Below are 15,337 nucleotides of genomic sequence, written 5' to 3'. Positions count from 1 at the left end.
TATATGGTTTGCAAATTTTTCTTCCATTGCATAGGTTGTCTTTTCATTCCAATTGTTTCCTTTGCTGTGCAAAAGATTTTAGTTGCATATAATCTTATCTGTTTATTTTTGCTTCTGTTGCCTGTAGTATCCAAAAAGTTTTGTGCTTTGGCATCATATCCAAAAAATCATTGCCAACACCAATGTTAAGGAGCTTTTTTCTGAAGTTTCCTGTAGAAGTTTTATGATTTCAGGTCTTACATTTAAGTCTTCAATCAATTTTGAGTCAAATTTTGTGTATTCTACATGTGGATATCCAGCTTTCCCAACATTATTTACAGAAGAGAATACCCTTCCCCATTTTGTATTCTTGGCACCCTTGTTGAAGATGAGTGGACTGTATATGCATGCGTTTATTTCTGGGCTCTCGATTCTATTCCATTGGTCTATTTGTCTATTTTCATGCCACTATGGTACTGTTTTACTTACTGTAGCTTCATAATATAGTTTGAAATCAGGAAGTGTGATACCTCCAGGTTTGTTCTTTTTGTTCAGGATTGCTTTGGCTAATGGGGGATTTTTGTGGTTCCATATGAATATTAGGATTGTTTTTCAATTTCTGTGAAAAATGTCACTGGAATTTTGATAGATATTGCATTGAATCTATAGAGGGTGTGAGTAGTATGGGCATTTTAACAATATTAATTCTTCTAAATCATGGATATGGGATATCTTTCCTTTTATGCATGTCTTCTTCAATTTCTTTTATCAGTCTATTATATTGATAGATTTCAGCAAACAGATCTTTCACCACCTTGGTTAATACTATTCCTAAATATTTTACTGTTTTGATGCTATTGTAAGCGTGGTTGTTTTCTTAATTTATTTTTCATATAGTTCTAACAAATTTTTGGCAGTGTCTTGAGGGTTTTATATATGAAAGATCATGTCATCCGGAAACAAAGACAATTTTACTTCTTTCTAATTTGGGTATCTTTTAAATTTGGATACCTTTTCTTTTCTTTTTTTTTCTAATTGTTCTGGCCAGAACTTTCTGTACTGTGTTGAATAAAAGTGGTGAGAGTAGGGGCCCTATCTTTTTTCCTGATCTTAGAGGAAATGTTTTCAACATTTCACCATCGAGTATGATATTAGCTGCTGGTTTATCACATATGGTCTCTATTAGTTTGAAGTACATTTCTTCTATACTTAATTTGTTGAGAGTTTTTTTTTTAAGCACGAAAGGATTTTGAGTTTTATCAAATTATTTTTCTGCATCTATTGAAACCATCATGTGAATTGTATTCTTAATTCTGTTAATGTAGTGTATCACATTTATTGATTTGTGTATGTTGAACCATCTTTGCATCTCAGGGATAAATCCCACTTGATCATGGTGTACTCTCCCTTTAATGTGCTGTGGAATTCATTTTACTAGTATTTTGTTAAAGATATTTGCATCAGTGCTTATCAGAGATACTGGTCTATAATTTTCTTTTCCCATTATGTCCTTCTCTGTCTTTGTTATGAAAGTATTGCTGGCCTTGTGAATGAGTTTGGCAGTGCTCCTTCCTCTTCAATTTTTTGGAATTGTTTAAGAAGGACTGGTATTAATTCTTCCTTAAATGTTTGGCAGACTTCACCAATGAAGCTATCTGATAATGGGCTTTTCTTTGTTGGGAGGTTTTCATTATTAATTCAATCTCCTTACTCATACTAATCTGTTTAGATTTTCTATTTCTTCATAATTTAGTCTTGGTAGATACTATGTTTTTAGGAACTTATCCATTTCTTCTACTTTACCCAGTTTCTTGGCATATAGATTTAATAATAATCCTTCATGATCCTTTGTATTTCTGTGGTATCAGTTGTAATATCTCCCCTTTAGTTTAAAATTTTATTTTGAAATTCTCCCTTCTTTTTTCTGAATTAGCCTAAAGATTTGTCATTTTTTTTTTGTCTCTTCAAAAAAAAAATCAACTCTAGCTTCACTGATCTTTTCTATTGGTTTCCTGTTTCCTATTTCACTTATTATCACTCTGATCTTTGTTATTTATATCCCTTTGCTAACTTTAGGCTTATTTTGTTCTTTTTCTAGTTCCTTGAGGTGTAACATTATGTAGTTTACTTGATATCTATCTTTTTCCTTAATGTAGATTTTTATCACTATAATCTTTTCTCTTAAAAGTGCATATAAGTTTTAGTATGTTGTGTTTTCTTTTTTATTTTTATCAAGATACTCTTTTATTTCCCTTTTGTCTTCCTTGACCCATTGGTTGTCCTGGAGTGTGTTATTTAATTTCCACTTATCTGTGAACTTTCCAATTTTCATCCTGTTATTGATTTCAAATTTTATATCATTGTGTACAGAGAAAATACTTGGTATGATTTCACGTTTCTTTAATTTGCTAACATGTACTTTGTTGCTTAAAAGATGATCTCTCCTGGAGAATGGTCCATGTGATATATATCTATCACAAATCATGTACACACGTGCCCGCGCACACACACTCACATATATACACTTCAATACTGAGATGAATTATTTGCTAATTTCCTCATTACTCTCACTTTTTAGAGTAATGGTCAACATATTCTAACTACCTTTCAGAAAATACTTAGGAGTTATCAATATAGGTAATATTTTCAAAGCAAGAATGGCATATAATAGAAATTTTTGTTTATAGCCATGTTTTAACCACCAAAATCAGCATTGTCTTCAACATAGCCACTATGTTTTTTAACACTTCTGTTTTGTTCTAATTTTCAGAACTTAAAATTTGTGATTTTCCCCTGAGTCTCTGAATTTAGCCTGAAAGCTGGAATAATATTTCTTAGCTCTAAAAAACAATAATGTGCCCAAAGTTTTGCTTAGTCTGAACCAGAAAGTCATCTCTGGGCAGTAAGTGAAATGTCCACACTGGATAAAATGGAAATCAATTGAGCTTAGGTGTCATGTCATCATAGGTGATGGGGTGAGAGCAGAAGGACAATATGTAGAGAAGGGTTAATTTTCAACTTTTAGTCTCCTCAACAGAATCAGTAGACATGACACCTTCTCATGAGAAGCAGTGGCTCATTGTAGCAGTTATCCTCAAATAAGGGGAAACATCAGAATCTCTACCAGAAGGACAGGAAATATCTGTTGAATCTCTGTCCTACTGCCCATTCTTGACAAACATAAATTTCCTGTAAATTAGTTAGATAAACAATCCAAGAATCAGGATTTCTGAATTTTATCCATCTCTGACAACTTACATGGAATAGGAGACATAGGATTGTCACATTTTTCTAGTCTATGTTTCCTTCGAAGAGTTCTGTTGATGAAACTGATATGCAACTCCATGATATATTTCTCATGCCAACTTACCTCATGAAATTAAAATTTTTTAAATAAGAAGAATAAAATGATAGCTTAAATGTACTTTTTGTTAGTAAGAATCCACCTGACATGGTATGCACATGTGACAATCATATATTAGAAGGGATATAAAAATGGTAACATTTCCATGGAAATGACCAAAATGATAAAGAAAACACCAAGTATTTGACGGTTTGAAGGAGGAAGCAGTGATGTTTAGATCTGAATGAGACCTGTGAGGTGGCACATGATAGATTTCATTAACGAGATACTTGAAAAGAGTTATTTTCTATTTACTAGTCCTTTAGCTTGATCCAACAAGACAAAACCAGTGATTGGAAGAAAAAAGACATCACTTCCAAAAATTTCCAAATGTCATCAAGAGTGGAACACAATGTCTTACACAAGAGTGAGTTTCTATCATGTAAGTACTTCAAGCAAGAGACTGTTAAGTAAAAGATTTCTAAAGATGTTTTGGACTTACGTTCACAAGGTGTGTGCCATGGAAGAGGAGATACAGGTTACGTTAAACAGTGCTTCTGAAAAAGAAAAAAATAATCTGTCATTGAATATGATTGAAAGACACTAGGTTAAATGAAATTAGACTTTTTAAATTGTAGGACTTAACAGAGCACTTCAAATAATAATGTGCATTCCTAGACAATGAATGGGGAGGAGGGGGTGTGGATAAAAAAGAATAAAAGAAATGATGTATCTGAGATCTCAAGATGTTATTTTTGCCCTGTTATCGATTTTGCTCAAAACTATTTTAAAAACCATTGCTATGCAATGTATGCTAAAAGAATAAAAATAAATACAGATAAGTTATGGGAGATAATCACCATATTGGTATTTAATACAACATGAATGTCTAATATTTTATGAGTGCATGAGGTTATGCCAGAACCACAATATAATAACAAACAGCAGTAAATGTGGTGGCATTATCTACACCTATTTACCCAGCTGGCAATGAATAAGTAACTGAGCATGAGGCAACCACTATGAGTCAATTTGAGAGACCCTGGGGTAACCCATTCATTTAACTAAAGTCGGAATAATTTTAAAAGTAATGAATAATTTTTCTACCTCTAATGGGTCAGTTGATTTGTGCCAGCCCATGACCTGTTTGCCTTCAGATCTACTCCTTAATCTTTTTCTGCCGTTCTCTGGGTGACAGGGAAGCTGATTTCTGCAGACTCCCAGGTCAGGTGACTTTTGGCTGGGTTTAGCCAACAGGAGATGTTGGTGAGAGACTGGAGGGCAGGAAGGATAGAAGGTCTAGCGATTTCCCTTCTCCTTCTCTGCCTCAGGCTGGGTCTGTGTAGTATAAGAATTACCTTGGTGATTCTAGCCCTTCGGATCTGGTAACGGTGCCTTTTCCTTGGTTCATCCTGCCTAGGATGGCAGAGGTTTTTTGCTTTTGCTAATCTCTGGATTATACCAGAGTTTTCTTTTGGCTTCTTAGCAATGCTATCACCCATATAACAAATTCCCAGCACTTTATTTCCTGTGACTTATGTACTTTCAGTGGTTTCTGTTTTCCTGGTTGGACTCTGGTAAATATAATGGTTTTCTACATTACAGAAGCATTTTTTTAAATGTTAATGCATTATTATTTTCTCATAGGATTCCAAAGATGAAAAGGATCTTGGAGACTGCTTAGCCAAACAGTCAGACTGCAGTGTCTGATAAAGACAGGGAGAGAGCCAAATGGGTAGGGATGTGAAAAACTCTCACCCTTGCTTCAACAAGATCATTGTAACTATTTACCTGTTTACAGGTATTGCTTCTATATCATAAAAAAGGTGTTGCATTGATATAGTTGTAAACCCTAATATTGCAGAAAAGGCCCAGGTAAGGGGTGACTTTTATTTTGTTCAATTCACTACATCCTTTCAAATTCATCAATCTTTTATTGAGCAGATCCTGCTTTCCACCCCCAACCCCCAGCAAGTATCGAAAGGGACTCTACCTACACTGTTTTGCTTTATCTTCCCATCAACTCATTGAAGGTGGAGTACTATTCAGAAATTGAGATTGAGAAAGGTGAAATATCTTGCCTATATCTCTATAGTAAATAAGTATCCAAATCAGACCTAAACCCCAAATTAATGTCTTTCCACAACACAATCCTGTTTCCCTTGATGATTAAATGCTTATCTGATCTTAGAGTTACAAGAAGAGTTTTAGAGAGTAAAATGATGAGTTTAATTGTGGGGATGTGAAATAAAAGTGAATGTGCCTTTCAGCAAGAACTTAATCTAATGCCTGATCTAACCGTGATATAGTAATTTTTGCCAACTGTTGTTTTTGTTTAAACAGTGTCTTATAAAATATTCCATTCCCAAGGTACAGGATGAATATTAGCATCTATAAACTTTCCCCTAGCCTACCACTTAGAACACACCTTTATTACAAATTATTCCACCCAAGATCCTCAATTAATATTAATATTATAACCCCCATCATCATCCTCTCCAAAATAATTCAGTGTACAAACTTTGTCTAATGAGGGAAAGAATAGAAAAAAATCTTTAACAGATTCGCATATGGGAGGGAAAAACCAATTAAAGATTATCTCTGAACCAGGACCGCCAATATGAGATGAGATGCATAACTAATCAGCCCAAGAAGTACAACACGTGAAGTGAGGAAAGTGTCATTGTGAGAAATGTAACAACAGTCTGATGTGCATAATTCACTTTTCCCATGGAGCCCTTGCCCATCTGCTTTGACTTAGCTGAATATCAGAAGATGCAAGGAGGCCATCACTCATTAACTCACTCAGCTCCTTCAGGGCCTGGCTTTGCCTTCATTTTGTTTTTATTCTTGCACTAAAGACTTGGAAACCATTAATATTACTCTATGGGTTTCTGAACTTTCCAGGCTAGGATCTAATCAGATTCTCTTCTAAAGGGAGCAGAGGTCTGAAGTTCTTTATACACAAAGCAAAGAGTATCTAACATTTGTTAAAGCTCCAAAGAACTACCTTCTCCCCGGCTATGATGGATTAAAACCATGAAAACACAGTCCTAATTCTAATGTTCTTGGAAACAATCCTCCCACGCTTTATTTTTCCTATGTCTGCCTGGGCTCAGGCAGGTTTTTGACACTAAGCACTCCCAGTCAGGCTTTGGAATCACTGCTTGAAAGAATTTCTCAACTTTAAGACACACATGGAATGAGTAGATGATTTTAAGCTAATCCTGCATGATATGAGTTATTTATTTTAAAGATGTTGATCAAATGATGCTTTGATTTGAAATGCCCTTAATTATTCCTTAGTATTTTAGGAGTAGTGTTGTTTTTCTCCCATTCAGTCATGGATTCATTTGACAAATATATAATGAATAGCTTTCTATGTCAGGCCCTGGCATAGGCATTAGGGATTCAGTAAACAGTAGGACCTAGTTCCTTTCTTTAATACTTTAAGTTCTGGTAGGTGCTTAGTACTGGCATTAATATCATAGTAAGAATGTTCATTATTCTGGTGCATTATTTTCCCCTTTCAGGATGTCCTTCTTTCTAAACCTCTACATCCTGAGTCCTGTTTCCATTCCTTAAGCTCTGTAGCTCTATCTAAACTAAATTCCATCAGAATGGTGACTGTGTCTGATTTTGCTCACTAGCTGTTTATCCCCAATCCCTATAGTGCCTGTCACATAGGAGGCACTCAACAAACATTTAAATTATTTATTTACTGAAAAAAACTCTGTTTTATCAAGCCAAATGATATCCTATTTCTCTGAACTTTGTTCCACTCAGACAAACCACTGGTATTAGATGCTTCTAAAAATGAACAAAATTTTTAGAAACTAGTTGAGCTTATAAAATATACAGTTTACAAGCAGAGATATGTCTTAACCATGTTGGTGATCCCTTCAGTCTTAAACCCATACAGTTAGCAATCCCCACACTTTGTTTGACAGAAAGATTTTCAGTTGGCCAGTGTAAAATCAAATGGCACTAAAACTACTGTGAACTAAATGCCTTTTTAGTACTATTTTTTCTTTTGTTAAAAATTAAAGACAATATACAAATATGGAATATTTGAGTATCAGGATTATTCTCTGTTATACATCTGTATAGAAAAGGCTTGATTTGAACATTACTCTTTCTTTGCAGTTTTCAAAATAACTATTTTTGTTAAAAATTAAATTTTAAAAGTGTACATTTGGGGAAATGATGAATATATAAAACTTTGTAACTATCAGCCAGACCAAATTATAGAATACTTCCATCAACCCAGGAAGTCTTCCCTCCAAATATCCCAAAGATGGAGTCACTCTTCTATTCTAATACTTCATATAAATGATGTCATACAGGAGTATCAGACAGGTAAATTGAAAAAGATATGTTAACATTACTCTCTTAACATTTTATTAACAATTTAGAGCTTTATATCCAATGGATATTAATCAGTGGACCCAGTTTGCACGTTTTTTTGGTAGAAATGTTAGAGTGCACAAAATTATTTTTTTCTCCATTACCATTCTGACTAACCTATTTAAAAATTTTAAATAAAAACAAAAATCAGTACTGGTCTTGAAAACAGAATAAATATACTTTTTAAAATGAAGGAATGGAAGAGTATAAGACAGCCTCTAAATATCTTTGGGTAAAAAGTGGATTTAGCATTATATCTGGAAATATAAAACTTATTTCTTTTCATTAGGGAGTCTTACTTAAAACTAGGATTGTTGGGCAGAGTACAACCCTGTGGGATCCAACAGGACAATGGACAAATGTTATGACTTAGGTATAATTTCCAAAAGCATTGAAAAGTCTTTAGAAACTACTAGTAGTATGCAGAAATTCTGCAGCTTGAAGGGTTATATTTAAATACGTCTACCAAGATTCTTAAGAATGTAAGCTTACCTGCAGTTGGAAGGCTGCAAGTTTTGCCTTCCTGCCAGAAATCTTAATCAACTGATACTGTTGACATCGTCCAAAAACAATAAGCAAGATTAGTGGAAGTTACACATCCTACTCATTATTGCTTTGTTGAAGAGTCACTCAACTGAGAGAACAATATTATAGGACTTATTTACACTGATGTAAATCATTTCGTCCATAAACAAATGAGTAATGACCTGTTAGTCCAGGAGATTAAAAGCTAAGCAGATGTTTCACAAGAACAAAAATTAGTCTAGGGGAGGAAACAGAAAGCAAATTCATGTTAGCCATTGGCTTTCAAAACTGAACGATGTTAGACCACTTGAGTTTGTTGAGTGGGACAAGGGAACGCAATTGCTATTTTTGCTAAGGACCATTTATAAAGAAGTTTCAAAGTTCCTTTTAAAAAAATTACTTGCTTTTTAAACAAGGAAGCAGCAACTAAGAAAATGGGTCCTCAAACAGCTCACCTCCAACTCTGTAAAAGACTGCCAAACATCTCTTGTGCATTGAAATTTATGGCTCAGGGATTGATTTCACTGGACTTTACACAAATCTTTGATCCATGGACCCATTTTAGTAGGTAATGCTATATCCTGTAACTCTATTTATCCTATTAGTCAGTGAAGGGGAGAGGAAATGTTACCAGGATGTCAGAAGAAGATGAATAACTGGAAAGTAGAAGTTCAGAGAGATCAAGAAAGTCAATCTGGTAGCAGTAATGTGATTAGAGTAGATGACTCAAAAGGGACCTAATGCTGGTGATTTTAAATGTACTTATTTACAAAACAGAAATAGATTCATAGACATAGAAAACAAACTTATGGTTACCAAAGGGGATAATGGCGGGTGGGGGATAAATTAGGAGTTTGAGATTAACATATACACACAATATATGAAATAGATAAACAGGAATGACCTATTATATTGTGCAGGGAACCATACTCAATATCTTGTAATAACCTATAATGGAAAAGAATCTGGAAAAGAATATATATATATACATATACACACACACACACACACACACACATATGTGTGTGTGTATATGTACACATTAACTGAATCACTTTGCTGTACACTTGAAACTAACACACTGTAAATTAACTATACTTCAATTACAAAATGAAAAAAAAGTCAAGCTGGTAGTAATAATGTGATTAGAGTAGATGATTCAAAAGGAACCTAATATTGGTGATTTTGTGCTTACTATCTCATGAAAAGGACTTTACAGCTTTGTAATAAGATGCCCTGATTCTGGACCTCTGAGCCTGCAAGGATGCAGTGACTTTCCTATTTAGGACCCTGTTACATGTCAGATAGCCACTTAGGTCAAGAATATTGCTGGTTCTGGGCTGAGGTGAAGATCAAATGCGATGATGATGTTTAATCTTGGAATCTCACATGCTTATATTTTTAGAGAAAGATAGCTAGTCTTTAATTAACACTAAATCTTGATAATACAGCATTCTTTTTTTCAATTTGCATGATCATCATGCACATTAGTTAAATATTACAATCTTGATTTTGCAGTTATGAAATTTAAGGTGCAGAGAGTTTAACAAAATTACTGAAGTATAAGTAACTGGCTTCAAATTCACGGGTAAAAATTTAAGTAGGTTTGAGTTTAATCCAGTGTTTTTTCCAAAAATCTAGTATTAAAGGACTTATACATGGTCAGTCTCGATGTAAATCAAATGGGAAGCTTTTCAAATCATACATATTAAAACTCCACCCCCATGACACCCATGTGCTATTATAAATATGCCACATTCTAAAATGTTTTATTTTTCATTAAAGTTGTGCTGGCTTAGTGTTCAACATGTTTCAGACCTAGGCAAACCGTTTGAAAATCACCTAACTATGCAAACTAGTACAATCACTGGAATGGCCCAATTAAGAACATACTATTCTTCTCAATGTAATTTAACTATGCATGAATATTAGAAAATTTTGAATGCATCTGCTAATATGCTGATTATATAATCAATGATACTGATCATGTAGTAGGATAAATTGCCATTGACTTTGAACTGCTTTCAAATTCCCCAAACATAAATTACCATAAATTTTTCATTTGAATTTTGTTTCTAGAAAAAGCAACAGAGACTATCATTTCGTCTATGTAGTTATTTGTAATTCATTGACTACAATTAGTGTTCTTAATATATCAGATGAAGTCTTTCAGCTGAAAATTTTCCATAAAAAATATCTAGAGCAGACTTACTGTGTCCTACTACACATTATGTGCATATCCCACACCTGACACATACCCTCATTCCTCACCATTTCTGTCCTAATAAGTTCTCTGTTACTTGTACTACCATGCTCAAGCATCACATCCTTAAAAAATATCTTTCCTGCAACTACAGGTCATGGTACACAATCTGTGTGTGACACATTTTCATGGAAAGAAGGAAGGAAAGAGAAAGATATAGTATTAAGAACATCAATTCTACTGCTAGTAATAATAGCAGCTAACATTTATTGATACTTATTCCATTAAGCACTTTATATACAGTAATGCTGTCAGTGACCCCCAATCAAACCACCAGGAACATTGCCTGTGGCTGAAAAAGTCAGTTTATTACTCATAGCAAAGGAGAATGCACAGCATGGGAAACAATAGGATAGCTCAGTGAAAGCATGTTAAAAAGGACTTATTATAGGATTTATGCTCTGGTTGAGCTGGGGCGGGTCCAAAGAAGTGGGGACACCTACTGGTTTGGGTGATGTCAGAAAGCAGGAATCATTCTATAATTGTATATCTCATTAAATCTTATTTGCAGGGCAGGTGAACTAAAGAAAAGCTAATGCTGTTTTTGGTAAAATAGCAGTAGCCATTCATACCACCTAGGAGAAAGGGTTATTTGGTATATTGTGCCTTGGACAAATAGTCATAATTGGTCAGTTTTTAGACGTGACTGTGGAGTGGTCTTTTGTTTTGATCCATCATGACCACAGAGCGGCATTCTGATGTTGATATTCTATGTAACTGCTTATGTTCAACAGTGCCTGGCAGTGAGTGCGGGAACAGCATGTAGTAACACAAAAGCCTAGCTGATAGTCGCGGGCTAGCTCCAGATGTCAGGGACTGCTTTTCTCTTTCTTAATACCTATGCTAGGCCATTCATTTCATCAATAATTCAATCAGTTTTATGCTATTACCGTCTCCATTCTATCGATGAGATAAATGAAAGTCAGATGGGTTATGTAACTTGCTCAAGGACACAGTGACAGTAATAGGACCCATTAGTTGAACATCAGGCTGTCTGCTTCCCTGATTCCAGAGGCCAAACCATTAATCCTACACTAAACTCTCCATTAATAGACATGAGAGAATTATTCTGTTTTTCTCCCTTTGAGTCAAATTATTACCCTAAGAGCTACAAACATTAAAAATGTTTCTAGTCTCAACCCAGTGATATTGCCCAAACATTTCAAATGTATTCCTTCCCTCTTCCCTCACAATTCACAATGTTTTGGCTTGTAAAGTGGTCAGTTTGCTCTGTTGAGTCACTAGGTCTACTCACTCAAAGCGTATTATTCTCATGCCTTCAGCTGAAATACAGAAACCATATAAATGTTTACAGGATGAGCCACCTAAACCCATGAATAGGCAAAGCTTCTTATTTATTTTTTTAACCCAAGGAGATGAGCAGCAAAGCTTTCTTGAATAATCCCTGAAACAACCTCTGAGATCGCTTCAGGATTCATGTGGCTCACAATCCCAGTCATAGCAGCCCCGTAAAGCTCAGCAACACGATGGGACTCTCATGACTCCCTTTGATGCAGACTCGTATTCAGCTGTATGTTCTACTGTGAGTTCAGGCAATCTGGGAAGAACTCAGAATCGTATAACTGCACATTTCACACTTTTAAGACAAAAGGGAGTTGATAGCTTGACCCAAAATTTGTTTGATTTATTTTTATGTTGATAGATATGTAACATTTTGATAGTTACAATTATATAATGTGATAATCATGTTGCAGAAGGTCTATATAACGTTAGAGATAAACTACCAGTTTTACAACAACAACTACAAATTCTTTAACACTCCTCTCAATGAGAGATGCGGTAAGGCCCCTCTCTTTGAATTTGGACAGGTTTGTGACTGCTTCGGCCATTAAAATATGGCAGAAGTGACACAAGGTGACCTCTGAGGCTACATTATAAAGGCCATGCAGCTTCTGCCTTGTTTGTTGGAAAACTCATTCTTGAAGCCCTAAGCCCCCATATGGGAAGTCCAGTGAGTCGTGAGTCGGAGATTGCCCAGACCGACAGATGAGCCATCCCTTCAGAGGAACCAGTCCTGTGAATGAAGCTGTCTTGGGCCCTCCGGACCATTTACCATGATAATACCACTGCGAGATATCTTACAACACCATGTAGGATAGAAGAATCACCTAACTGAGCCCTGCTCAGATTTCTAACCCTAAAATCATGACATACAATAAAATAGTTATTGTTTTGTCATAGTTTCACACACAGAAGTAGATAACTGGAACAATTTATCTCTAAAGAACTGAAGATTGCAAGGAATTTCACATGGCTGGAGAAATGGCTAAAAAAAAGAGACCTGTCTTTCTGGCAAACTCAATTCACCATGAACATTATGTGATTTTTTTTCCCCCCAAAGTATTGAAATCTGGATATGGTTGGGAGGCAGACAAATATTCAAATATTCCTTTAAATTATCTGGTATAAAACACACAAACTATTATTTAACTATTCATTCACTCAATCAGTGAACCACTCTTCACCACAGAGAATAAATTTTGACTTGGATTTTACTTGGTGGAAGGTTTAAGCAGGAATTATTAGGGATACATTAGGTTCCTAGATCTAATCCCTACAGTAGTAAGACACAAATACATACTATTTCTCCTCAAGGATTTTTTACTTTGGAGAAAAAAATACACATTTTAAAAAAAATTCTGGTATTTTTGTGACATATTTCCAGTCCTTATTTTCTAACCTGTCCAGTCATCTATCTCAATTTCTTGATTCAAATATCAGCATGGAAACACATTTTAGTATGATGGGTAGTCTAAGGAATGATGAACACAACAAAGTGATTTAAGTTAGTAAGAAGTGATTTTGATGTTAATACACACAAAAATACTTAATTTAAGAGAAATGTTACTTAATAAATATTGAATCGCCTAATTTAAAATATAATAAGTAACAAAGGTTTGTATCAGTAGATGTCATATTGAACCCATATTTTCATTTCATACACTTTTTGTCAAGTGTGTCTAGTATCTTGGTAATTAAAACCCTGCAAAAAAAAAAAAAAAACCCTGCAAACTCTATTTGTCAGTGTTCACTAAATGAGTGCATTGGAAATCGTGATTGACCTCATTTTTGAAGTTCAGGTTGTAAAAAATATATTAGGAGATAGGTCCTGAAAAAGCATAACTTTATATCTGACTACTAGTTACTAAAAATGTACAGTCTCTTATAAAATTATAATATTCTATCATAAATAATCAAGATTTTTATTGAATTGTTTTATAATCATTCCTATGGTTAAAATATAGGGGTAAATAATACATGAAGTATTTAGAGACCCGTGAGGAAACTGCAAATATAGCAGGACTAATGCTGAAACAAAAGGACAATTGGACTACTAAGAAGGCCAGGGGAGGAACTGAAAGATATCCTCACACAATTCATTGATAAATTCTCCAAGATTCATAAAGGGGGACATGTAGAGAACTCTGTAGCTACATATACTTATACATTGATGCTGTGGACAGTCATTCACGTAGACCAGATCTTTTCCCACAGGTGGTCCTTAAAATGATTTTAGGTAGTAAGATAGCAAAATATAAAATAAAATAAATCCCATATTGAGAAAGCCATTTTCCTTTTAATCCATCTTTCACTCCTTTTGAATACACTGACCCAGTTTGGTGCTGGTATGTCCTGAACACCATTCTAAAACTTGCTTCACCTAACAAAGAGTAGGTTTATGGCACAAAGCCTTCACAAAATAGTACTATCTTATTAAAATGTAACTGCATCGCTTTTTTGTATTTGTTTTTATATTTACCTTATTTTTTTTCAAATGGCAGCAAAGTAATACACTCGTAGTAATAGATAAATAGTCTTTCCAAAATGCTGAAAGGTACACAGGAAGATTTAATGAGGTATATGTGGTCACTGCCTGAGCTTTCTGTTCCGAATGAAGACATGTACCTATAAAGTCTGAATCTGACTGTACAACCAAATCCACCCGAAATTTTGTAGTTTATAAATTTGGTTGTCTAGATACTAATCCTCACTGCTTTACCGCTACTCCCTTGCCAGAGTTACTATCATCTCTCACCACAATTAAATAGCAAGAGCTTCTAATTCATCTGCCAGTTCCTACCTCTTCCCCTATCTGTACTCCATTCTCAAAACAGCATCCAAAGTGTCCCATGACAAATGCTATCAGGTCTCGCAGCTTCTCTGTACAGAATCCTCCAATGTCTCCCTATTTTACTGAGTTTGAAAGTCCATCTATTTGCAATGTCCTATTAAGGTCCGGCTGCTGGTTATTTACTTGACCTCATCTATTACAAATCTCATCTTGCTTCCACCCACTGGCAAAAAGTATTCCTAAAAACATTACGTCTCCAAGATGGTTGACACTAATACAAATATTTTTAGTTAAACTAGATTCTGCTAATAATTTTATTAGATGTAGTTATTTCATTTTTAATTTCTGAGATAACTATACAATTCCTTAAATACTTAACGTTTTCTGCAGTTTGAATGAATAATTTCTGATCTTTAAAGTATTAGTACAGTCTTTAAAAATATTAACCATTTATATGTCCCATTATTCACCAGTTCTCAAATTCCAGGCGTTATTATTCCTTATAGAAGGCCCAAGTCTTACAGATTAGAGCCAGATTTAAATAGCCCAAATGACAGGATGCTGAAGCAAGCGGGAGAGACATGCTGATCACTCATGCACTCCGTTATTACCATGCTCCCAAAGCTCTGTTTTCTATTTCACATCATGTAACAGTAAAAACGTCGCAATGACAAGGTAATAGAAGGATGATTAGCTTTAATGTACTCCCTTTCATGTTTGTAGTTAG

At 34.7% G+C, this 15,337-nt stretch overlaps 1 long non-coding RNA gene across 1 annotated transcript in view; it reads right to left on the bottom strand.

The window, feature by feature from the left end:
- Positions 1 to 3,839: 3,839 nt before the first annotated feature.
- LOC132594063 (uncharacterized) overlaps positions 3,840 to 15,337 on the bottom strand; it is a 310,572-nt gene continuing 299,074 nt past the window's right edge. The window contains exon 3 of the long non-coding RNA XR_009560177.1: positions 3,840 to 3,879. This is a non-coding gene — a long non-coding RNA (uncharacterized lncRNA). The remainder of the gene's footprint in view (positions 3,880 to 15,337) is intronic.

This window comes from Globicephala melas, chromosome 19 (genome assembly GCF_963455315.2).
Source record: "Globicephala melas chromosome 19, mGloMel1.2, whole genome shotgun sequence".
In the NCBI taxonomy this organism is placed as follows: domain Eukaryota; kingdom Metazoa; phylum Chordata; class Mammalia; order Artiodactyla; family Delphinidae; genus Globicephala; species Globicephala melas.
The sequence above is the reverse complement of the archived record's forward strand: the minus strand, read 5'-3'. Positions and strand labels throughout refer to the sequence as shown.